At 40.6% G+C, this 25470-nt stretch overlaps 1 long non-coding RNA gene across 2 annotated transcripts in view; it reads right to left on the bottom strand.

Moving 5' to 3' along the window:
• The window catches only part of LOC143664979 (uncharacterized), a 420148-nt gene that overhangs the window by 132396 nt on the left and 262282 nt on the right, over positions 1 to 25470 (bottom strand). The window contains exon 7 of one of the 2 annotated variants that reach the window (XR_013166694.1): positions 21051 to 21179. The exons of the other annotated variant lie outside the window; for it this stretch is intronic. This is a non-coding gene — a long non-coding RNA (uncharacterized LOC143664979). The remainder of the gene's footprint in view (positions 1 to 21050; positions 21180 to 25470) is intronic. 2 annotated transcript variants of the gene reach the window in all.

The raw sequence follows: 25470 nt of genomic DNA, 5'->3' as shown, positions 1-25470 counted from the left end.
TCTTTTGTTACTCAGATGTAGCCTCTCTCTCCAGCCAACACAACAAGCAAACTCACCACCCTCCCCCATCTACATGGGACATGACTCCCAGGGGTGTGGACCTTCCCGACAACGTGGGACAGAAATCCTAGAATAAGCTGAGACTCAGCATCAAGGGATTGAGAAAAACCCTAGAATGAGCTGAGACCCAGCATCAAGGGATTGAGAAAAGCTTCTCGACCAAAAGGGGGAAGAGGGAAATGAGACAAAGTGTCAATGGCTGAGAGATTCCAAACAGAGTCGAGAGGTTATCCTGGAGGTTATTCTTACGCATTAAGTAGGTATCACCTTGTTATCCAAGATGTAATGGAGAGGCTGGAGGGAACTACCTGAAAACACAGAGCTGTGTGCCAGTAGCCATGTTTCTTGATGATGATTGTATAATGATATAGCTTTCACAATGTGACAGTGTGATTGTGAAAACCTTGTGTCTGATGCTCCTTTTATCTACCTTGTCAACAGACAAGGAGAACATATGGAATAAAAATAAATAATAGGGGGAACAAATGTTAAAATAAATTTTGTTTGAAATGCTAGTGATCAATGAAAGGGAGGGGTAAGGGGTATGGTATGTATAATTTTTTTTCTGTTTTCATTTTATTTTTCTGTTGTCTTTTTATTTCTTTTATGAATTGATGCAAATGTTCTAAGAAATGATCATAATGATGACTATGCAACTATGTGATGATATTGTGAACTGCTGATTATATATGTAGAACGGAACGATCATATGTTGGGAATGTTTGTGCTTCTTTCTTGTAATATTTTTTTAAATTTAAAAATAAAAAATTTAAAAAATACAATACCACTTACAATAGCATAAAAAGATATAAAATCCTTAGGAAAACACTTAATAAAAGATGTACAAGACCTCCACCCTGAAAACTACCAAGTACTGCTGAGAGAAATTAAAGAAGTCTTAAAGGGGAGCTATACCATGTTAACGGACTGGAAGATCCAATATAGCTGAGATTTCAATTCTACCAAAATTGATATATAAGTTCAACACCATTGCAATTAAAATCCCAGAAAGTTCATTTACAGAAATTGGCAAGCTGATTCCAAAAGTCATTTGGAAATTCAAAGGATCTAGACTAGCCAAAAAAAATCTTGAAAAAGAAGACATTTTCAGGATTCACACTGCCTAATTTTAAGACTTATTTTAAAGCTACAATAATCAAAACAATATAGTATTGGCACAAAGATGAAAAAACAGCAGTGGAACAGAATGGATAATCTAGAAACAGACTCACACAAATATGATTTTTCAAAAAAGATCCAAAGCAATTCAATGGACTAATGCAAAAAAAAAAAAAAAATAGTGCTAGAACAACTAGATATTGGTGTGGGGAAAAATGGATCTTGACTCATACCTCACACCATATATAAAATTAATTTGACATCGATCATAATCATCAAGGTTCATATATCTATAGACAGCAATTCCACTCTTAATTATTTACCCAAAAGAAAAATATATATGTCTTCCAAAATTCTTGTACAAGGATGTTTGTATAAGCTTCATTCATTATAGACCCAAATCTGTAACAACCCAATTTCATTTAAAAGGAAGTAATGAAACTCTGGTATATTTATGCAGTGGAAATAATATTCAATAAATACAAAAATGAATTGCTGATACAAATGATAGCATGGATGAATCTCACATTACGCTGAATGAAAGAAGCTGGGCACAAATTAATATACACCGCCTGATTTCATTTATATGAAACTCAAGAACAGACAAACTAATCTATAGTGATCGAAGTAAGAATAATTGCCTATCAGAGGTGGGGACTGATTGGAAAAAGACATAAAACAACTTTCTTGGGTGAAAATGTCCTATGTTTTGATTATGGTGTTGGTTACACAGCTGCATACATTTGTCTAAATTCATCAGATGACACAAATAAATTGTATGCATTTCATTTTAGATAAAACTTACCTCTATTAAAAAAAGATTGTGCTGGATGCTGTGTGGAGAATGGACAGTAATAGGACTATAGGGAAAGTGGGGATATCAACAGGCAAGCTCTAGTAGTAATCCAAGTAAACGATGATGATGATATGGAATAAAGTGGGAGCAGAGGAGACTGAGATATGGGAAATTGTCTGCTCTAGGACACCTTCTTTAAGGGTGGCAGTCATCATAAATCTCCTCTCACCTTATACAAAATGTACCATTGTCACATTACATCATCTCCAAACATTCTTGAATATCTACTCCACATCAGGTACCTAATCACTTTCATGCTTCTGAGTTCTACTTTTATATATCGGAATCTTGCCTGTGTTCTAAACCAGCCTCTCTACCAAGTATTAGTTGTATGACCTTGGGCAAGTTAAGAAACATTTTAGAACCTCAATACTCTTCTTATGTAAATAGGGATACTATTTAGCCTGAAGGCTTATAATGAGGATTAAATTTGGATAATACATGCTTATCCTGAGGTTTCAATAGGATAGTAAGAGTAAAGCGGCTGGCTCAATATCTGACATATAGTAAACAGAAAAGACCCTTTCCTTCTCTCCTAGTCTGCGTGACTGGGTTGTGAGCTCCCTGGGGCAGGAGCCACATTTCCTTCTACCCTGGATTACACAATTACACAGTGAACCAAAGGACATCACGCTGCAGGTATTCAATGAATGTCTGCTTTCCTTCTGGGTTCTAGATACAGATCTTCTCAGCTGGGAAACAGACAGTAACCACAAGGTTTTGAGAATATGACTTTTCTCTAATTAGAACCTAACAAAAGTCACAATTTCAAATGAAACTCAGATCTTTGGAGACTCAGTTCAATTTTGTGGTTGAGAAATTTTTTAAAAATATGGTTATATATAAAAGCTAAAGAAAAAAGCCAATAAAGAATGTTGATTTAAACAGTGCTTTATGAGGCAATATTATGATGTATTAAAAGCAAAAATAAGAAACACATGGATTAGATTCTCCTGGAAATATATTGAAATTTAAAATGTAGAGAAATGGTGCTTAAGAAAATGAAGAAGCTTTGTTAAACTAAAGTACAAACCATTTTCTGAGTTTATTAAGAGGTTTGCATACTTGTGATGAGCCCAAAATGTGCTCTTATGCTCTGGTCAAGTGGTATCAGACTATTAGTCCTCAAAAAACCAACCAATGTATCAAAATCAAATAAATTTAGATGCCATAGAGAAATTTTTTATAAACAACAGATTTTGATCAATGCTAATTCAGACTGGCTTTCAAGTGAAGAACATATATAGTTTCTGGTTAAAGATGGAGACAAATATATATTTACCGCCAATCCCTCTGGAATACTCACTAAATTAATGATAAAAGAATCTTTAGAAGGTATAAGTGCCAATGACCAAGAGAATAGAACATAAAAGAGCAATAACATTTTAGAAGTTGGACAAGTGATAACCAACTTAGCAGATCTGAAAAATAGCTCTAAATCAGCAAGAATGAAAGCCAAATATTAGCTGGTCAGGAATTGGCAGCACCATCAGTTAGCTAGACATAAATACTCCAGACAGGAGACCAGAGAATTCTCCTGAGGAGACTTCTCAGTTCAACAGAAAAGATCCAAAGACACCAATACTACAGATACTTCCTGAAAACAGCCCAGCCAGATAACTGTACACAGAGTTTTCAGTTTAACCACCTAAGTGTATAGGGTGTTTGTTCTACTTTGCTAGCTGCCTGAATGCAGTATACCAGAAATGGAATGGCTTTTAAAAGGGGGAATTTAATAAGTTGCTAGTTTACAGTACTAAGGCTGAGAAAATGTCCCAATTAAAACAAGTCTATAGAAATGTCCAATTTAAGGCATCCAGGGAAAGATACCTTGGTTCAAGAAAGCCGATGAAGTTTAATGTTTCTCTCTCAGCCAGAAGGGCACATGGTGAACATGGCAGCATCTGCTGGCTTTTTCGTGGCTCTACAAAAAGGACCCTCTCCAAAATGTTTCCTCTTTTAAACAATTCCAGTAAGCCAACTTCACCTTCAACAAGTTGCTTCAAAGTAAGCAACTTCCACCTCCATGGAAATCATCTAATTAAAAGTCACCACCCACAACTGGGTGGTCACATCTCCATGGGAACAATCAAAATGCTCCCACCCAGCAACACTGGATGAGGATTAAAGGACATGGCTTTTCTGGGGTCCACCACAGATTCAAACCAGCACAGAGTTCAAGTCAGCTTTTTAGTGACCTCCATCTTTCAATGTGAGCAGACCAGAATCTGAGTTTGAGTAAAGTATCTAATATGAGAGACAGAGACCAAAATAATAGGCAGGGAGGAAATAACTGCAGTAAAACTATCATTAATATTCTCAGAGAAGAAAAGATATTGCAACTTTGATGCAAGAATAAGATGCTATTAAAGAAAGGAAACATTCAAAAACAAAAAAGAAAGCTATTGGAAATTTTTTAAAGTTAACAAAACAGCATAGGAAACAGAAAAAGCAGCGATTTAAAATAGGGGAAAAACATAAGAATATGTGAGAAACAGTTAGGTAGATTCAACATCCAAGTAATAGGAGCTCCAGGGACAGGAGGAGGACATTAGAAACCAAAAAAAGAGAGAGAGAGGAGGATATCATCATGGAAATAATTTTCACAGGTAATAACCAGAACTGAAGCACGAAGAGTTTACAGATTGAAAGGACCCACCAAGTTTACTGCAAGATGAGTAAAAATAGATCCACACTGAGGAAACTTATAGTGAAATTTCAAAAACAAAAATGGCACCATAAAAAGTTCTTATAAATTGAGAAAGATCATGAGAGTAAGAGACAGGCAGAGAGAAATAAATTTCATATAATTGCTAAAGAATGAGCATGGCTCAAATTTCTTAGCAACACTGGTAGCTCAAAGAGACTGGCACAAAGGTCAGAGTTCTGTGAGAAAATTATTTCCAACCCAGACTTCTAAACCAAGTCAAAGAATTAATTTAGCAGAAAGGTAAAATAAATACATTTTTAGACATGCAAAATCTCAAAAAATGGCCTACCTTTCACTAAGTTAATGGAAAAAAATATGCTCCACCAAGATGAGGAAGTAAACCAAGAAAAAGGAGGATAAGGGATGCTGGAAACAGAAGATCCAGCAGGAAAGAAAACCAAGGGAATTGCTGCGATGGTAGTGAAGACTGATCTCTACACAACAGATGTAAAGCCAGTCTAGAAAGCATTCAACCCAATTCAGAAGGTTCCAGGGAAGATTTCAAGAAGATGAAATTAATAGAAGAAGGATTGTGAATAAAAGTTTGAAAGAAATTTTTATTAAACTAGTGAAGCGTTTGGTATTGAGTGATAAATTTTAAAAAACTAAGCAGAGACTTAAAAAAAAAGAAAACAAGTATTAGCAATGATGCAGACAAATTGGGACTGTAAAATGGTGTAACCCCTTTGGAACTGTTTAGCAGTTCATCAGAAAGTTGAACATAGAGTTACTGTATGACCCAGCAATCCCACTTCTTGGTATATACTAAAAGAATTGAAAGGAGGGTGTCAAATATTTGCACATAATGTTCACAGCAGTATTATTCACAATAGCCAAAAGGTGGAAGCAACCCAAGAGCCCAACAGCAGATAATTAAACAAAACGCGGTATATACACATGATGGAATATTATTAAGAGCACTGAATTGTAGACTTGAAAATGGTTAAAATGGGAAATGTTGCATATAGATGACAATAAAAAGTAAAAATAAATAACTAAACAAACAAGCTAAGCAGCGGGGGGAAATAACTGCAGGGGAGAAGTGTCGATTAGGAAAGTGTGTCACCACAGCTCAGTTGCGAATGATGTTTCCAAGTCAAAAGGATATATAATCACTGAATATTGACCTAATGCAATTATGCTTAATTATTTTTGAAAGATAAGAGATAGGAAGTGTGTGTGCTGACAGGTGGTAAAAAAAGAGCTAAGTCTTCATCTTCCATAGTAAGAAGTCAAGAGATAATGTGAAAAATGAAGACTTCAAGTAGCATAAATATAAGCATGCCATTTAGAGATACAGAGGTAAATGTCAAAAGAATCAGCTAAATAAAAATGGTTGCCTCTGGGAAGTAGCAGAAGGGGGCAGGAGAAGTCCAGGACTAACATATTTATAGTATGTCTTCTAGAATTAGCTGACTCTTTAAACTATGTGCAAATATAAATCGTTTTAAAATTAAATTAAAAACAAAAACTAATAAAAATCCTAAGTAGGTGAAAAGGATGGGGAAGAAGGAGAAGGAATAGGGGGAGAAGAAAACAAGGCTGTTTTGACTCCTATGGCCTGATTTTGGGAAGCCACAGGTCAGCTGCGCATGCTGCTTGTTCCAAAGACTCACCACTCTCACAGCCTCCTCCTCTCTGACTGCCTTGCTGACAGTGGCCCCTCTCTAGCTCGCAAGGATTCAGTAGCAGACAGAACACAGACCATGCCCTGAATTGCACACACAGAAAAGATGTCCTGATGGCCCTCAGAGGTTTATGCACCCAGCTGGAGGACTGGTTTGGGTCAAACTTCCCCTAGGACAACCAGACCCTACAGTCTCTCCCTAGAGATCACCTGCTAACCAGCACAGGTGTGCTGGCTCTATGGGCACATGGAGATCCTCAGCTCTCACCTGATGTCTCCCTGTTGATTCTACAGGGAGACAAGAACAAAGGACCAGGTCACCTACTCTTCAAGCCCTCAGGAAGGACAGACCCAACCCCTGGATTTCAGCCTTACACTGATCAAGGCACTGTAGGACCCCAGTTTATGCTTCAACCATCTGGATGGGCGACAATGCCTGAAGGCCATTCATTACTTGGATGGTTCTTAGTAGGATTTCAGAGGAAAATCACTGTTTTTAAGTCCAAACGCACAGACAAAACTTGGATGATCATTTCATCTCTTAAATACAAATGTGTGACTCCAATTGGCCTAATGTTCTTCTTTTTTTTTTTTTATTTTTTTTATTAATTAAAAAAAGAATTAACAGAACAATTAGAAATCATTCCATTCTACATGTACAATCAGTAATTCTTAATAACATCACATAGTTGCATATTCATCATTTCTTAGTACATTTGCATCGATTTAGAAAAAGAAATAAAAAGACAACAGAATAAGAATTAAAACAATAATAGAAAGAAAAAAAAAAAAAACCTATACCTCACATGCAGCTTCATTCAGTGTTTTAACATAATTGCATTACAATTGGGTAGTATTGTGCTGTCCATTTCTGAGTTTTTATATCCAGTCCCGTTGTACAGTCTGTATCCCTTCAGCTCCAATTACCCCTTCTCTTTTTATTTTTTTTTTTTATTAATTAAAAAAAGAATTAACAAAACAATTAGAAATCATTCCAATCTACATGTACAATCAGTAATTCTTAATAACATCACATAGTTGCATATTCATCATTTCTTAGTACATTTGCATCGATTTAGAAAAAGAAATAAAAAGACAACAGAATAAGAATTAAAACAATAATAGAAAGAAAAAAAAACAAAAAAAACAAAAACAAAAAACCTATACCTCACATGCAGCTTCATTCAGTGTTTTAACATAATTGCATTACAATTGGGTAGTATTGTGCTGTCCATTTCTGAGTTTTTATATCCAGTCCCGTTGTACAGTCTGTATCCCTTCATCTCCAATTATCCCTTCTCTTTTTTTTTTTTTTTTTAATTAACGGAAAAAAAGAAATTAACCTAACATTTAGAAATCATACCATTCTACATATGCAATCAATAATTCTTAACATCCTCACATAGATGCATGATCATCATTTCTTAGTACATTTGCATCGGTTTAGAAGAACTAGCAACATAACCGAAAAAGATATAGAATGTTAATATAGAGAAAAAAATAAAACCAATAATAGTAAAATCAAAACAAAACAAAAACTTATACCTCAGATGCAGCTTCATTCAGTGTTTTAACATGATTACTTTACAATTAGGTATTATTGTGCTGTCCATTTTTGAGTTTTTGTATCTAGTCCTGTTACACAGTCTATATCCCTTCAACTCCAATTGCCCATTATCTTACCCTGTTTCTACCTCCTGCTGGACTCTGTTACCAATGACATATTCCAAATTTATTCTCGAATGTCTGTTCACATCAGTGGGACCATACAGTATTTGTCCTTTAGTTTTTGGCTAGACTCACTCAGCATAATGTTCTCTAGGTCCATCCATGTTATTACACGCTTCATAAGTTTATCCTGTCTTAAAGCTGCATAGTATTCCATCGTATGTATATACCACAGTTTGTTTAGCCACTCTTCTGTTGATGGAGATTTCTGCTGTTTCCATCTCTTTGCAATTGTAAATAACGCTGCTATAAACATTGGTGTGCAAATGTCCGTTTCTGTCTTTGCCCTTAAGTCCTTTGAGTAGATTCCCAGCAATGGTATTGCTGGGTCGTATGGCAATTCTATATTCAGCTTTTTGAGGAACCGCCAAACTGCCTTCCACAGTGGTTGCACCTTTTGACATTCCCACCAACAGTGGATAAGTGTGCCTCTTTCTCCGCATCCTCTCCAGCACTTGTCATTTTCTGTTTTGTTGATAATGGCCAGTCTGGTGGGTGTGAGATGATATCTCATTGTGGTTTTGATTTGCATTTCTCTAATGGCCAGGGACATTGAGCATCTCTTCATGTGCCTTTTGACCATTTGTATTTCCTCTTCTGAGAGGTGTCTGTTCAAGTCTTTTTCCCATTTTGTAATTGGGTTGGCTGTCTTTTTGTTGTTGAGATGAACAATCTCTTTATAAATTCTGGATACTAGACCTTTATCTGATATGTCGTTTCCAAATATTGTCTCCCATTGTGTAGGCTGTCTTTCTACTTTCTTGATGAAGTTCTTTGATGCACAAAAGTGTTTAATTTTGAGGAGCTCCCATTTCTTTCTTTCTTTCTTCAGTGCTCTTGCTTTAGGTTTAAGGTCCATAAAAGCGCCTCCAATTGTAAGCTTCATAAAATATCTCCCTACATTTTCCTCTAACTGTTTTATGGTCTTAGACCTAATGTTTAGATCTTTGATCGATTTTGAGTTAACTTTTGTATAGGGTGTGAGATACGGGTCCTCTTTCATTCTTTTGCATATGGATATCCAGTTCTCTAGACACCATTTATTGAAGAGACTGTTCTGTCCCAGGTGAGTTGGCTTGACTGCCTTATCAAAGATCAAATGTCCATAGATGAGAGGGTCTATATCTGAGCACTCTAATCGATTCCATTGGTCGATATATCTATCTTTATGCCAGTACCATGCTGTTTTGATCACTGTGGCTTCATAATATGCCTTATAGCCGGGCAGCGTGAGACCTCCAGCTTCGTTTTTTTCCCTCAAGATACTTTTAGCAATTCGGGGCACCCTGCCCATCCAGATAAATTTGCTTATTGGTTTTTCTATTTCTGAAAAATAAGTTGTTGGGATTTTGATTGGTATTGCGTTGAATCTGTAAATCAATTTAGGTAGGACTGACATCTTAACTATATTTAGTCTTCCAATCCATGAACACAGTATGCCCTTCCATCTATTTAGGTCTTCTGTGATTTCTTTTAACAGTTTTTTGTAGTTTTCTTTATATAGGTTTTTTGTCTCTTTAGTTAAATTTATTCCTAGGTATTTTATTCTTTTAGTTGCAATTGTAAATGGGATTCGTTTCTTGATTTCCCCCTCAGCTTGTTCATTACTAGTGTATAGAAATGCTACAGATTTTTGAATGTTGATCTTGTAACCTGCTACTTTGCTGTACTCATTTATTAGCTCTAGTAGTTTTGTTGTGGATTTTTCCGGGTTTTCGACGTATAGTATCATATCGTCTGCAAACAGTGATAGTTTTACTTCTTCCTTTCCAATTTTGATGCCTTGTATTTCTTTTTCTTGTCTAATTGCTCTGGCTAGAACCCCCAACACAATGTTGAATAATAGTGGTGATAGTGGACATCCTTGTCTTGTTTCTGATCTTAGGGGGAAAGTTTTCAATTTTTCCCCATTGAGGATGATATTAGCTGTGGGTTTTTCATATATTCCCTCGATCATTTTAAGGAAGTTCCCTTGTATTCCTATCTTTTGAAGTGTTTTCAACAGGAAAGGATGTTGAATCTTGTCAAATGCCTTCTCTGCATCAATTGAGATGATCATGTGATTTTTCTGCTTTGATTTGTTGATATGGTGTATTACATTAATTGATTTTCTTATGTTGAACCATCCTTGCATACCGGGGATGAATCCTACTTGGTCATGATGTATAATTCTTTTAATGTGTTGTTGGATACGATTTGCTAGAATTTTATTGAGGATTTTTGCATCTATATTCATTAGAGACATTGGTCTGTAGTTTTCTTTTTCTGTAATATCTTTGCCTGGTTTTGGTATGAGGGTGATGTTGGCTTCATAGAATGAATTAGGTAGTTTTCCCTCCACTTCGATTTTTTTGAAGAGTTTGAGGAGAATTGGTACTAATTCTTTCTGGAACGTTTGGTAGAATTCACATGTGAAGCCTGGTCCTGGACTTTTCTTTTTAGGAAGATTTTGAATGACTAATTCAATTTCTCTACTTGTGATTGGTTTGTTGAGGTCATCTATATCTTCTTGAGTCAAAGTTGGTTGTTCATGTCTTTCCAGGAACCTGTCCATTTCATCTAAATTGTTGTATTTATTAGCGTAAAGTTGTTCATAGTATCCTGTTATTACCTCCTTTATTTCTGTGAGGTCAGTAGTTATGTCTCCTCTTCCATTTCTGATCTTATTTATTTGCATCCTCTCTCTTCTTCTTTTTGTCAATCTTGCTAAGGGCCCATCAATCTTGTTGATTTTCTCATAGAACCAACTTCTGGTCTTATTGATTTTCTCTATTGTTTTCATGTTTTCAATTTCATTTATTTCTGCTCTGATCTTTGTTATTTCTTTCCTTTTGCTTGCTTTGGGATTAGTTTGCTGTTCTTTCTCCAGTTCTTCCAAGTGGACAGTTAATTCCTGCATTTTTGCCTTTTCTTCTTTTCTGATAAAGGCATTTAGGGCAATAAATTTCCCTCTTAGCACTGCCTTTGCTGCATCCCATAAGTTTTGATATGTTGTGTTTTCATTTTCATTTGCCTCGAGGTATTTACTAATTTCTCTTGCAATTTCTTCTTTGACCCACTCGTTGTTTAAGAGTGTGTTGTTGAGCCTCCACGCATTTGTGAATTTTCTGGCATTCCGCCTATTATTGATTTCCAACTTCATTCCTTTATGATCCGAGAAAGTGTTGTGTATGATTTCAATCTTTTTAAATTTGTTAAGACTTGCTTTGTGACCCAGCATATGGTCTATTTTTGAGAATGATCCATGAACACTTGAGAAAAAGGTGTATCCTGCTGTTGTGGGATTTAATGTCCTATAAATGTCTGTTAAGTCTAGCTCCTTTATAGTAATATTCAGATTCTCTATTTCTTTATTGATCCTCTGTCTAGATGTTCTGTCCATTGATGAGAGTGGTGAATTGAAGTCTCCAACTATTATGGTATTTGTGTCTATTTCCCTTTTCAGTGTTTGCAGTGTATTCCTCACGTATTTTGGGGCATTCTGGTTCGGTGCGTAAATATTTATGATTGTTATGTCTTCTTGTTTAATTGTTCCTTTTATTAGTATATAGTGTCCTTCTTTGTCTCTTTAAACTGTTTTACATTTGAAGTCTAACTTGTTGGATATTAGTATAGCCACTCCTGCTATTTTCTGGTTGTTATTTGCATGAAATATCTTTTCCCAACCTTTACTTTCAACCTATGTTTATCTTTGGGTCTAAGATGTGTTTCCTGTAGACAGCATATAGAAGGATCCTGTTTTTTAATCCATTCTGCCATTCTATGTCTTTTGATTGGGGAATTCAGTCCATTAACATTTAGTGTTATTACTGTTTGGATAATATTTTCTTCTACCATTTTGCCTTTTGTATTATATATATCATATCTGACTTACTTTCTTTCTACACTCTTCTCCATACTTCTCTCTTCTGTCTTTTCAGTTCTGACTCTAGTGCTCCCTTTAGTATTTCTTGCAGAGCTGGTCTCTTGGTCACAAATTCTCTCAGTGACTTTTTGTCTGAGAATGTTTTAATTTCTCCCTCATTTTTGAAGGACAATTTTGCTGGATATAGGAGTCTTGGTTGGCAGTTTTTCTCTTTTAGTAATTTAAATATATCATCCCACTGTCTTCTAGCCTCCATGGTTTCTGCTGAGAAATCTACACACAGTCTTATTGGGTTTCCCTTGTATGTGATGGATTGTTTTTCTCTTGCTGCTTTCAAGATCCTCTCTTTCTCTTTGACCTCTGACATTCTAACTAGTAAGTGTCTTGGAGAACGCCTATTTGGGTCTAATCTCTTTGGGGTGCACTGCACTTCTTGGATCTGTAATTTTAGGTCTTTCATAAGAGTTGGGAAATTTTCAGTGAAAATTTCTTCCATTAGTTTTTCTCCTCCTTTTCCCTTCTCTTCTCCTTCTGGGACACCCACAACACGTATATTTGTGTGCTTCATATTGTCCTTGAGTTCCCTGATACCCTGTTCAAATTTTTCCATTCTTTTCCCGATAGTTTCTGTTTGTTTTTGGAATTCAGATGTTCCATCCTCCAAATCACTAATTCTATCTTCTGTCTCTTTGAATCTATCATTGTAGGTATCCATTGTTTTTTCTATCTTTTCTACTTTGTCCTTCACTCCCATAAGTTCTGCGATTTGTTTTTTCAGTTTTTCTATTTCTTCTTTATGTTCAGCCCATGTCTTCTTCATGTCCTCCCTCAATTTATCGATTTCGTTTTTGAAGAGGTTTTCCATTTCTGTTCGTATATTCAGCATTAGTTGTCTCAGCTCCTGTATCTCATTTGAACTATTAGTTTGTTCCTTTGACTCGGCCATGTTTTCAATTATTTGAGCGTGATCCGTTATCTTCTGTTGGCGTCTGCGCATTTAGACAGATTTCCCTGTGAAATGTCTGGGTTCTGTTTTTCTTATCCTGCCCAGTAGATGGCGCTCGTGGCACACGTTTGTCTGCGGGTCCCCCCAGTAAAAGGTGCTGTGGGACCTTTAACTTTGGAAAACTCTCGCCGCCTGGGAGGTTCGCTAGCCGAAGTGGCTTGGAAGAGTGCGAGCCGGCTCGGGGAACGAACGCGGGGAGGGTTGCTGGCCGCCGCAGCCCGGGAAAGCGCCCGTCTGAATTTCCTAGTCGGCCCAGGGCAACAAGCGTGGCGGGAGGGCGCCAGCGGCAGCGGCCCACCCAGGAGAGTGCACGTTCCCGGGGATTCACGGGTTTGGAAGGGGCCTCCCCCACCTGTCACCGTTCTCCGTGGCCTGGGGATTTCCGATCCAATTCTCTCAGTTGGTCCGGGGGGCCGCGCGTGGTGTGGGCGCCAGCCGCCGCGGTTTCAGGGGACCGCCTTTCCAATTCTCCCAGCCAGCCCAGGAAGGGGGAAAGGAGTGACTCCGGCCACTTGCCGCCCCGCCTGGTGAAGCCCGCGCGCCTCGGTGATCTCACCCGAGTGGCTTCTCTCAGCCAGCCAGCCAGCCGTTCCAGGATGGGGTACGCTGTCTTTTTTTTCTCTGTTGTGGGTTTGGGAGCTGTTCTGTATCGTTTCTACTCCCCTAGTAGCTGTCCTGAAGAAGAAACTAAGATCCGCGCGTCTTACTAAGCCGCCATCTTCTCCGGAAGTCCTAATGTTCTTCTTTACAATTGTAAGAGTAATCCATGGATATAATTTAACATTCTGACAATATACAAAAAGGAAAGGTAACCAGAAATCTCCCTGCCCAGGCTTCCAGGACCTATGTCCGGAGATAACCACTCTTGATAATTTCTTATGCATGTCTTGGGGCATATTCTATACATATGAACATACATACTAGCATGTACCTTTTATTAATTTTGATACAAATGAGAATATTTTATGTATATTGCTCTATACCTTCCTTTTTCTGTATTTAACATATCTTGGCAATATGTTAAGATCTCTGTGCTATGATATAGACCCAACCACATTCCTTATAAGGGCTTCAAGGCATTCCATTGTACAGATGTACTTTAGTTTTTTCAGTCCTCTACTGGTGACATTTATGGTTCTTTCCAATTTTTGCTGTAATAAATAGTGATGCAATGAATGCCCTTAAATGCATATCACTGCATTCATTTATGACTATACACATAAGATAAATTTCTATATGTGGAATTGCTAAATTGAGAAGAATGTACATTTTTAATAGAAACTGCTTCTCCCACCCTCATCCCCAGATTGTGGCTATCAGTGTTTCTCAGTTATGAGACTAAAGCAGTCCAAATTTGGCATACAGTCACCTCACAGTTTACTGAGGATAGGTCTAGCTTTCTGTACTACTTTATCTGATCATCACACATGTACTACTATTCTCCCATAGATGAGGAAAGGCACAGAGAGGTGAAACTGCTCAACGTCACGAGAAGCAAAGCCAAGATTTTAGCCCCAAAAGACCACTGGGCTCTCCTGCCCAGCAGCAATGCCATTCTTCACTCAGTACTGACCCTTCCAATCCTGCTTATTCTCCCAGACCCAGCTTCCCACCATCCGCCCCAGGCCAGGGCCCCCAGCTCCCAGAAGCCCCTTCCCCAACTCTGCGCCCTCTGGATCCCTCACCCAAGTCTGCCTCTGGCCTACCCTGAGCAGCCTATCCTTGTTACTCACTTCTTGGGATTTGAATCCAGATTTCCCACATGGGCTCCACCCTCAAAGGCTCCCTACTTTCTGCCCCCAGCACTATGTACCCAGTTATAGGGTCTCAAGCCCATCCCACAGACTGGAGGTGAGCTACTCCCCAAAAAGGCTAAGTGCCTCTGGGTCCACCTTTTTCTGTACAACATGAACCCAGTTGGTTTCCTACAGTCTCTTAAGCTGCAGGACCTGAAGTCAGGGCACAAGTGAGCTGGGCCCCTCTCAGCCCCTTCTCTTTCCATTTGTCAGAGGGCAGAGCTCAAGGAAGGCATTTCTATAGTTCTATAACCTGGGCTAATAAGAGCTTAGGTTCTAGAGTAGGGCATGAGTTCAAGTATACTTTCTATCTCTGTGATGTTAGCCAAGTTACTTAACCTCTCTGAGCCTAGGCTTCTTCCCCTGTAAAATGGGAGTACCAAAAGCATCCTTCTGATATCATAGGGGTTTGGGGAGGAGTAAACTAGTTCATAAAACCTCTTCTATTTCCTGAGCCTGGCTAAGGGCCAGGCATGGGCAGGTACTATCATTTATACCTGCATTGTGGAAATGGCTCTTGGAAAGCCCTGTGCCCTTTTCCCAGGTCCTCTGCCTCCTGGCCAGCTCCCATGCACAGTCAACACAGTCTTCTCTCCTCACTCTGAGCCCCGGTTCCACACAAGCCACATCCCAAGTTCCAGGTTCCAGCTAAGCTCATACGTGGAGGCCAAACAACTGAGGAACCTTGAATGCAGGACTGCCTGAGGCCCTCCAGGCCGAGTGCCTGCTGCTCCCAGACCCAGGTGAGAGCCCTGGCCGGGCAGACCTCCGGATAGAGGCAGCCCCACCAAGAACAGCTGTGAGGCAGGGGCAAGGTCCTCGACCCAGGACCTCCACCCCATCTGCTGTGCTGCTCAGGAGCAGACCTACATCCATCAGGAGCGACAACAGCTCCTTCCTCTCCAGCTGCTCTGGGCATCCCTCATCCACCCTTTCTTTCTCCCTCCTCTCCTCCCAGAGCTTGGAGGCAGAGGCAGGAGCTTGCTCTTAATTAGCCTGACAAAACTCAGTCACCAGGGAAGTCCTTGAAGTTGGGGATTTCAACAAAGCTAAACCACTAAATCCCGTGGCCGCCAGCCTGTCTTCACAGCTTCTCTGGCTCTGCCAGAAATTGCGCTTATTCCCAAGCAGAAACCACAGTCCTGGAGGCTTCAGCCTCTCCCCCCATCTTGGGCCATCTTATCAAGGCAAACCCAGCCCATCCTTTATCTGCCTGCCATCTCTAAGTGCTTTCATTCCCCTGATAGGCCCCATAAAAGCTGGTAAAAGACATGGCTGCCCTGCTTTTGATATCCCTGACTTCAAAGGCCTCGAATTAGGTGGGGCCGATCTGGATGCCTTGCTGAGTTAAGAGCAATGCTCGGTGCTCCTGGGGTGACCCTGTTGGTCTGTGGATCATTCCTGCAGTCCCAGAGCCCCTATCAATAAACACACATAAGTGGTGTGTACAAGCACAGTCCAGGCCCTGGAGCCAAACGACCCTGTTCAAGTCCCAGTTGTGCCCCCCAGTAACCAGGCTAGTCACTTACACTCATTGGCCCTCAGTAACTTCATCCACCAAATGAGGACAATGGAATCTGCCTGCTTGTCTGATCCTCCAAATGTCACATGGAAAGACTTGACTTGGTGTCCAGGGCTCCCTCCTATATGGAGATGGCTGCTTCTCGGGGTCCCTGAGAGCCAAACCAACAGGGCTCCTGGGGACAGAGAGAACTGACTCTGCTGGGTGGCATCAGGCCAGAAGGAGTGACAGAAGGACCTGAGCCCCCTGGCATTCCCAGCCTCAGCTCCCACCTCCTCACATCTACCCCAGACCCAGCAGAGTTCTGGGCTCCAAACCCCCTCATCTCACAAACTGGCCAACTATGACCCCAGGTTGAGGAGACAGTCAAGAGCAGTGGGAACGAGGAGCCTCCTGGCTCTTCCCAGGGCTCCAGATGGAAACCAAGATTCGTATCTGCTTGAGGGAAGGCAGATCGCAGAAATGAAGGCCAAACCAAGAGCTGGCCTCGTCCTGCCACCCCCCAAACCCTCCCGGGCCTCCATCAGCCCAGCTGGAGGGGCTCAGAAAGGTCCACCACGCACCCTGCCTGGCTCACACTCATGCTCAGAACCCTCATTCCAGGTCCTCAATACAAAGGAATCAGTGCAGAAAGGGGAAGAGGAAAAGGGGAATTAAGTCATCCCCAGCTTCTCTCCCAAGTTTTGCTGAAGAAAATCAAGACGGTTTTTGGGCCCACTGCCCAGAGACAAAATAGGAGATGAAAATATTTATTTGTTCCTAAGGCTCTTGGAATCCCAAGATGAAAAGCCCACCTTGGTTGTAACTTACTGCAGCTCGGGCTGCTTCCAAGGTAGGCCTTCCCCACAGGCAGCCTCCTACTCGCTCAGGTTTGGAGGCAAAAAGTTCCACCACCCCACTAGGGAAAAAAGTGGGCTCCTCGTCCCAACAGAAACTGAATCTATTAAATGAGAATTATCCCCTATTGGCATGAGGGAGCCATAAATAGCCCAGCCGCCCCAGTTGAATCACCAGAACTAGCACTGTGTCAGCGTTTCTATATAAACCAGAGTTTGCTAGGGGATTAGCTCACAGCCATAAAAAATTTGCTCCAGGCTGAAACTTGGCCTAAAGAAAATCTCAGCCGTGGAGTAGAGGACACAGCCCCCACGCCTCCCGAGGACAAGGGTGCCTCTGACCAGGAGTACTGACACCAGGGCTGTGCTGTCACCAACATGTAAGAAACTTGGTGATTTAAGGCACCGCTGGTGCTGCCGTAATTCAAACATCGGTTCACTTTTTTTTCCAAGCCAAAGAAGGGATATTTGTTGTTTTGAGATCTTTGCATAGACCAGAGTTTGAAAGAGTGTAATCCAAACCCTCCCCTTTTCCCACTGACAGCTAAATATCAAGCAAAGAGGAGATGTACCTGGGCAGAGAACCAGAGCCCATGCGGAGAGCTTGCATGCTGTCAGGACAGGGTGCTGTCTTCCAGCCCAAAGGTAAAGGCTTAAAAACAAGGCCTGGGAAACTAATATATTACAAGGGCAGAATAATCATATCTATCTTAGAGGTACACTCAGTGGGGAAAGGATGCTTTCTTTCTTCCCAGTGGATAGTCAGTCCGAGCATTTATTTAATAAAATGAGACCCTTCTGCATGTCATATACTTCACAGTGGATTAAAGATCCAAGTGGAAAAAAAAAAAAAACTATAAAAAAATTTAGAAGAAAATTTAAAAGACTGGCATAAAACATAGAAGCCATTAAAAAGGAGCTTTTAATATATAAAAATATGAATTTTTAAGTTTTAGCTAGGCATAGGCAAAACTCAAACGGATGGGAAAAAGTATTTGTAACGTGGCAAATGGTTAATATGCTGACAATAAAAGACTCCTACAAATTAGAAAGAAAAATAGCAGACAAAGGATATGAACAGGCAATTTAAAGAAGATAAAATATTGGTTGCCAACAAACAATGAAAAGATATACAACTTTCACTGCTAGTCGGGATAATATAAGCCAAAGCAGATAATTTTACCTGACTGACAAAATTAAAATAAACTAAAATAGATCTGTAACACCCAGTGGTGGTAAGAGTAGGGAAATAGGAACTCTCATTCATTGCTTAGGACTTATGAATTGCTACAGCTTTTATAAAAGATGTCTGGCAGTATTTATTAAAATTGAAAATACCTGCAGTCTCACTTTAAGCAACACGTCCTATCGGCCATGTCTACAACAATGTTTAATGCAGCACTGTTGAACAGGGCAACATACTAAAACGAAAACAAACGTCCATCAGCTAAAGTGTTGAATAAATTATATTATGCTGATATCACCGAATATAAATTACGCAGCTATTAGGAAAAGTAACTTGAATCTACTGACATAAAAGAAGTCACGATAGGTTTTTTGTCTTTAATTACTGATACAATGCATTCTCCATTAATATTTAGTTCTTTTCTTTCTTTTATTGAGTCTATCTCCATTTCTTTATTTTTCCTTCATGTACTTAATATTTTTAAAACGTTATTCGTATATATCAAAAGATTTGAATCTAGTGATGTTCCTTACTGACAGGGAAGGCTTTAGTCAGCAAGTTTATTAGGCAATGCAATACTATGATGTGGTGTTAATTGAAAAAAAAATGTTTAAGATGTAAAGTAATGTATTTCATACAAACAAAAACTTATTTATTTATTTATTTATTTGCATGGGCAGGCACTGGGAATTGAACCCGCTCTGCGGCAGGCAAGAACTCTGCCTGCTGAACCAGTCGCACGGCTCACAAACCAATTTTTATGGGAAAAAAAAAAAAAAAAGAGGACCCGGGTAAAATCCCTGTGTATGTGTAAACATTTTTATTTATATCTGTCTGTGCATGAAGAAAGATGTAATGGGATTACCCTATTCTGTTTACACTGACAACCTCAATGGAACGTGATCACAAGTAGGACCCACAAACTTTTTTTTTCCTTACACCTCTATATTGTTTGGCTTGTTACAGCAAATGTATACTAGCTCCATAATTTTTTAAATAGAAAAACTGTAACCACTCAAAAGAAAAACAATGTTTACGGGTGGATGGAAAGGGGCGGCAGAGCCCTGAAGATGTGTTCAGTAAATAGCATGGAGCGCAGTAGCTACCCTAGGCCGGGGCCAGAGAGGCAGCACGGCCCCTGCATCCACAGTGCACGGACAAATGGGTGAGACACAAAGCGTGAGACCCTAGAGGATGATTTAAAAATCCAAAGGGGCCCAGATGCAGACCTGGGTGTCCAGGGAGGCCATCATGGGGCTAGAGCTGCCCGCCTCAGAGCGTGGAAGGGCCCGATGGGTGGCGGAGGGCCGCAGCGTAAGAGGAGATCCCTGACCGTGCCGGCACCCGGCACCCATGGGCCAAGGGCATCAGGAGGGCTGGGCCCCCAGTAAGTGCTCCGTGATGCCCTTGAGCTCTGCCAGGTGAATCCCCCTCCCTTCAGAAGGTGGCACTGATAAGACATTTTGCACATCAGTCTGAAAACTGTCTGAAAAGAGCTGGTTTCGGTTTCACTTCAAGAGCTGGCTCTCTAAAGAAGGATTCACAAGCAGACTGTCCTCTGCCCCCAGAACGCTGAGCCAAACACAGCCTTTCTGCAAGTCTGGCCTGCGTAGCTCACCTCTGGGGGTCACAAGAATAGCATCTGTAGGGGTACCCAGCCAAGGTCAGGCCCCAGCGGCAACCCCACTCTTGAGGTCAACCCGTCCCACTCAGAAGCATGGAGGCAGCCACTGGCTTCCCGCGGGGCACAAGCAGCAGTCAGAGCTGTCCCGTCATCTGAGAGGCCCAGCGTCTGGCCAGGGTAGGTGCCCAGTGAACAGATGCAGAACTTGTGTTTGTTCAATGAGATGGTGCTTGCAGCAGAAGCCTCTAGCTTTTCACTTTGGTCTCTGGCAGAGCAGTGATGCTACCGGGGACTGGGCAATAGCTGGGAAATGGAGATTAGAAGACTGATATGAAGAATGTTTTGTTTGGAGAGACCAAAAGAAAATAGTGACCTATACCTGTGTTCCTAAGAGAGTATTAGGATGAAGGCAGAGGGTGGGCTGTGCTTTTTTTTTGGTCAGGGAAGAAGGAAAGGAGAACGCCTGCAGATTATTTTCATTGGAGGCACAAGCAAGTGGTCTATTTCAGGCGTGGCTTCTAAAAGTGGAATAAGGAAGGAGGGTGGTTTTCCCACAGGCACACACTTAGTCAAAAAAGGTGATGATTTATCTGTTTCAAGCCTGGGAATGTCTTGGAAGACCTCACGCCCTTAGGCTACTCAGGAACTGCAAAGCTGGCTCTGAAGGGGGTTGCACCCCTTAGTCCCTCCCCTCAGATCCCAGATCATTCCCCCAAATCCAGGCAGAGGGTGGGCCTGCTGGCGCATCCCCTGTGAACTCCTGGGAGAGTCACACCCCCAACCACAACCCACCCTGGGGCTCTGGTTCACTTCCAGTCTGTGCCTAGTAGCTGTTCACTCAGCCCTGCTTGGCCTAGATGGATTCCCTGTTCTGAGAGGCATGGGGGAGGTGGGGTGGACGTTATCTCCCAGGCACTGCTACCCCCACCCCCCATAATTCTATTTAACTTAACTGGGAGCTACTGAGGATCTCTCAGCATCAAGCCCCCAAGGAGAGGCCCCTGCCCTCGAGAGTTGAGCAGAGCTTCAGGCCCAGAACCCACAGGAATGATGACACTTTCCTACCTCCAAGGCAATCGCCTCTTTCCCTAGAGCACAAGGGGCTGGCTCCCTACCTTAACTTTAAAATCTTTGGTTGTAAAAATCTTTGCTTTCTGCTCAGAGCCACTGAGGTCCCTTTTTCTTCCTAGGATTCATTCATTAGACAATCACTTAGTGAGTGTTTCTTATGAGCAGACTGTGACCTAGGAGGTAAAGATAAGGCAGTGAACAAAACAAACAAAAATCCCTACCCTCATGGGGCTTAAATTTTATCAGCCGATGCAGGGAAAACACCTAACTAACTAAGTAAGGAACTTACATAGCTGCTACACGATAAAGTCGAGCAGGGTGTGCCAAGTGGGGAGGGGACAGCAGTCAATGAGGTGGCCAGAGAGCTTCCTGGCTGCCCAGCTCTTATCTTCTTACCAAGATGGGTGTTATTATGCTTCCCAAATGTTTGAGGTTCGAGTGAAGAGTTCATCTGTAATGGGATTATCTCTCACCCTGTTTGCTTTCATTATAGTCCGACTCGCTCCGAGCATGAGAATCTAACCTTACCAAAAGCATTATTTTAGTAATTTGATATAAACTAAATTTAAACTTTGACCTCCAACAATAAAAATGTTACTTTCCTCCTCTGAAGACTTGAAATTCACATTAAGGACCTGCCAGCTTCACTCTCTAGGTTTCTGACTGACTTCTAATTAGATTCCAGGCATTATTCACAAAGGGCTTTGCACAGGCCCAGGCCCACCAGGCTGGTTTCTCTTCATTCCCATTAGAAGCCAGCCCCCTCTGCTTGCTTCCCTGCCCCCTTTCCTCCAGCTCCCGTTTTGTGGTATGTCACAGAGCACAGAGGTAGTGCCGAAAACTCAAAATGAAATTACTGTCTTAAGCTATATTGCAAATTTGTTCTGATGCCCGTTTTGCACGAACTACTTTAATCCTGGTGTGGATAAAGGTTAAGTATGAGCTTATTCAAATCTGCCCCCGTGGCATGTTCTAACAACTCCTATAGGTTATCTTATTTAGAAATCAAGGCAAGCAATTGCAAATCCATGTGGGGGCTGTGAGCCGGCCAGGCTCACTCCCTGCATCTGAGACCTCAACCACCTTTTCCTTACCCTCCCACTCCCCAACATTTTCCCGTTTTTCAGAGCCTGGCATTCCTACCTCCTGCAATTTTGCTAATATACAAACTTCAAGTTGTGCTTTTACCTTTTTTTAAAAAAATGAGAGAAATTAAATAAATTCACAGTCTAGACCGGAATAAGCAACTAAAAATTCAAATTCAGGGATGTCCCACGTTAATAACTGTTCACCAAGGAAGCATTTCCTGTTTATACATTGAGCTAATGAGAATCCATCACCCCTGTCAAATACACTGAACACCAAATTCAAATGTCAAACCAAATGTAAGAGGTCACACATTTCCTTTGCTAACTAAAAGTGTAATTCATAAATATTATTGCTACCAAACTCTCCATCTACAACATTTGTTTAGAAATATGCACATGTAATATAAATTGTGATTAAGTTAAATGGGTATATTATTTCCTGTTTTAAGGGCTAACAGCGGCATGAATTATGCTTTACTGCAAAGAAGGCTCAAGTCACAAGCAGTTCTGCCTGAGTTCAGTCCCACATTTTACACCCCCAGATTGGTTTCTGCATGTCCATTCATAAATACTTTACATTACCCAGCCTTGCTGAAAACTTTCACTTCTGCTGCCTTATAAAATAGCTCTTACTATTGAAAAGGTCAGCTAAATGGACATAAACTTTGGATCTAGCTACATTTAAAAATAAAAGTGGAAAAACAAAAAAGATTTACGAAGTAGGGGTCTTCATTTACCTTTGTAAGCACAGTCCCGGAATGCAAATTAAACTGAAACTTCACATCTGTGGCATGATTTAGTAAGCCAGGCAGTGTTAACATGGGAAGCAGCAGCAGGGATTTTTAACTTCCAAAATTCATACCAGGGAGTACAGAAACAAATGAGAAAGCAACCTTTCACTCCATTTCAGTCCACAAATAAATTCAATCAATGTCCTTTGAAAAACATATATTACCTTAGGAAAACAATTTTCTCTAGCCAGGAAAATAATGCAAGCAGAACAAACAGAAGTAGCTTCTCCCCTAAGATCCTGATAAGGAAATGTCATGGCACTCAACTTTAGAAGGATGATAAAAAAAGAAAGGCCAGAATGCACAAGGACTCTGTCAGTTAGGGAAGGAGCACCGTTTTCAGCAGAAACTGCCACCAGTCACAAAAAGAAAAGAAAAGAAAAAAATAAAAGTAACGATTCAAAGCAAAGCACACAGCCCTTACTCCCAGACCTTAGGTTGAGGGGTCTGTTCCCACAGAGCAGCTGGAGAGCTTCGCCGGGCACCCGAGCAGAGCCAGGCTGGGTGAGCCCATGTCCTCAGCACTGAGGCCTCTGGGCCTCACTCCCCTGGGAGCCCGACACCCTGGCCTAGGTCCCTGGAGAGGAGAGGGGTGAGTCAGGTGCTGCTCAGAGCAGCTCTGAGTCATCGCTGTTCTCCAAGCCCTTCCCAAGGCAAGCCGGCCCGACGCCATCGCGCCAGACGGTTCTGCAAGGAAACGGAGTCTTTGATGTCACGGACTGGGAGGGAAGGATAAGCTGGGTTCCTCCAAGAGATAACAAAGACAACGCCCCGGCTTTTGAAGTCTAGTGAACAGCATTTCATAAACTCCAGACTGAGGCGCAGATCATTAGGCATCAGCGAGGCGGATCTGGGACATGGTTGTGACCACGAGGCAGCTGGGGCCCCCCTCCGACCTGGCCTCCCCCAGGGCTCAGGCCATACCGGAAGATCAAGGTTCAAGAACAACGCTGCTGGGTTTAAAGCACATAGCTCTCGTGAACTGTCTTAAATTAGGTTTCCAATAAATTTATCCTTGCACTTTTCCATCAGAATACAATGTCTGCATCATGGAACTATTTTAAATGTAGTGCATTCAAGTCCGTGGACTTTCACTTGAAGTCAAATGAAGGAAAATAATTTCATCCCACATTTCTAAATTGAGCTATAATTTACATAAAGTGAAACAAACATTCAGCTCTTAAAAGTTGTGTCCAATCAGTTTTGATGAATTCATAGCAGACATGAAACATTTCTATCATCTCTAAAAGCTCCCCATATCTCTTTCCAGTGTATTGTCTACCCTCAGAATCAGCCACTGATCTGATTTCCAGGTTAGTTTTGCCCATTCTAGAATTTCTCACAAAAGTACCATACAATACGCACATTTTTGTTTCTGGCACCATTCATTCATGGTAATGTTTGTGATTCCCCCAGGATGTTGCATGGATGAGCAGTCCATTCCTTTATACTGTTTAGTATTCCATTGTCTGACTATAGCACAGTGTGTTTATCCTTCCTCCTGCTGATGGAACCCTGGGCTGCTTTCCAGTGCTAGATTTTTATGAATAAGGCTGCTATGAAAGTTTTTACACAGGATTTTTTGTGGAACTACATTGTCATTACACTCAGATAAATACCTAGCAGTGGAATTGCTAGGTCATGGGATAAATATATCTTTAACTTTTTAAGAAAGTGTCAAACAGTTTTCTAAAGGGGTTAGTCCATTTTACTTTCCCACCCACAATGCATGAGGCTTCTGTTACTGCACATCCACTGACACATGCAGTGTGGTCAGAATTTTCACTTTAACCCTTCTATTGGATGTATACTGCTAAGGCATTGTAATTTTAATTCATATTTTCCTGATGCTTAATAACACTGAATATTTTAATGTTATTGGTCATTTGTATACCTTCTTTAATGAAGTTTTATTCACATCTTTTTGCCCATTTTAAATTGGATTGTCTTTTTATTGTTGAGCTATCATAGTCCTTTATATATTTTGGATATAAGACTTTTCTGAGATAATGTGCTGGCAAATCTGTGGCTTGTGTACTCATTTTCTTAAAAGTGTCTTTTGACAACTAGAAAGTTTTTTATTTTGATGAACTCCATTTCTTAAATTTTGCTTTTATTGCCCATACTTTCTATAATCCGTCTAAGAAATTTTTGCCTACCCATCCCCAAGGTTGCAAAGGTAAATGATTTATATTGAATTGATTTTTATATATGTTTAGAGGTAAGGTTTCAAAATTCTTTTGCTCTTAATGTATATCCATGTGTTCCTTCACTACTTGTTGAAGAGAATTTCCCTTCTCGATTGAATCCTGACACTCCTGTGAAAAATCATTTGACCATATCATTTGTAGGTCTATATCTAGACTCTATTTTATTCCACGTATCTATTACCCATTCTTTTATCAATAGCAAATGTCTTGATTACTATAGCTATATAAATAGTCTTGAAGACATGTAGAGTTAGTTTTCCAAATTCATTTTTCAATATTGTTTGGCTACTCTAGGTTTAAAACCATTTTGTCAAAGCAAAATGCTTACTGGGATTTGATTTAGGATTGATCAATTCAGTCTTCATAACACTGAGT

This window comes from Tamandua tetradactyla, chromosome 20 (assembly GCF_023851605.1).
Source record: "Tamandua tetradactyla isolate mTamTet1 chromosome 20, mTamTet1.pri, whole genome shotgun sequence".
In the NCBI taxonomy this organism is placed as follows: Eukaryota; Metazoa; Chordata; class Mammalia; order Pilosa; family Myrmecophagidae; genus Tamandua; species Tamandua tetradactyla.
This window is presented reverse-complemented; position numbering and strand designations above follow the sequence as displayed.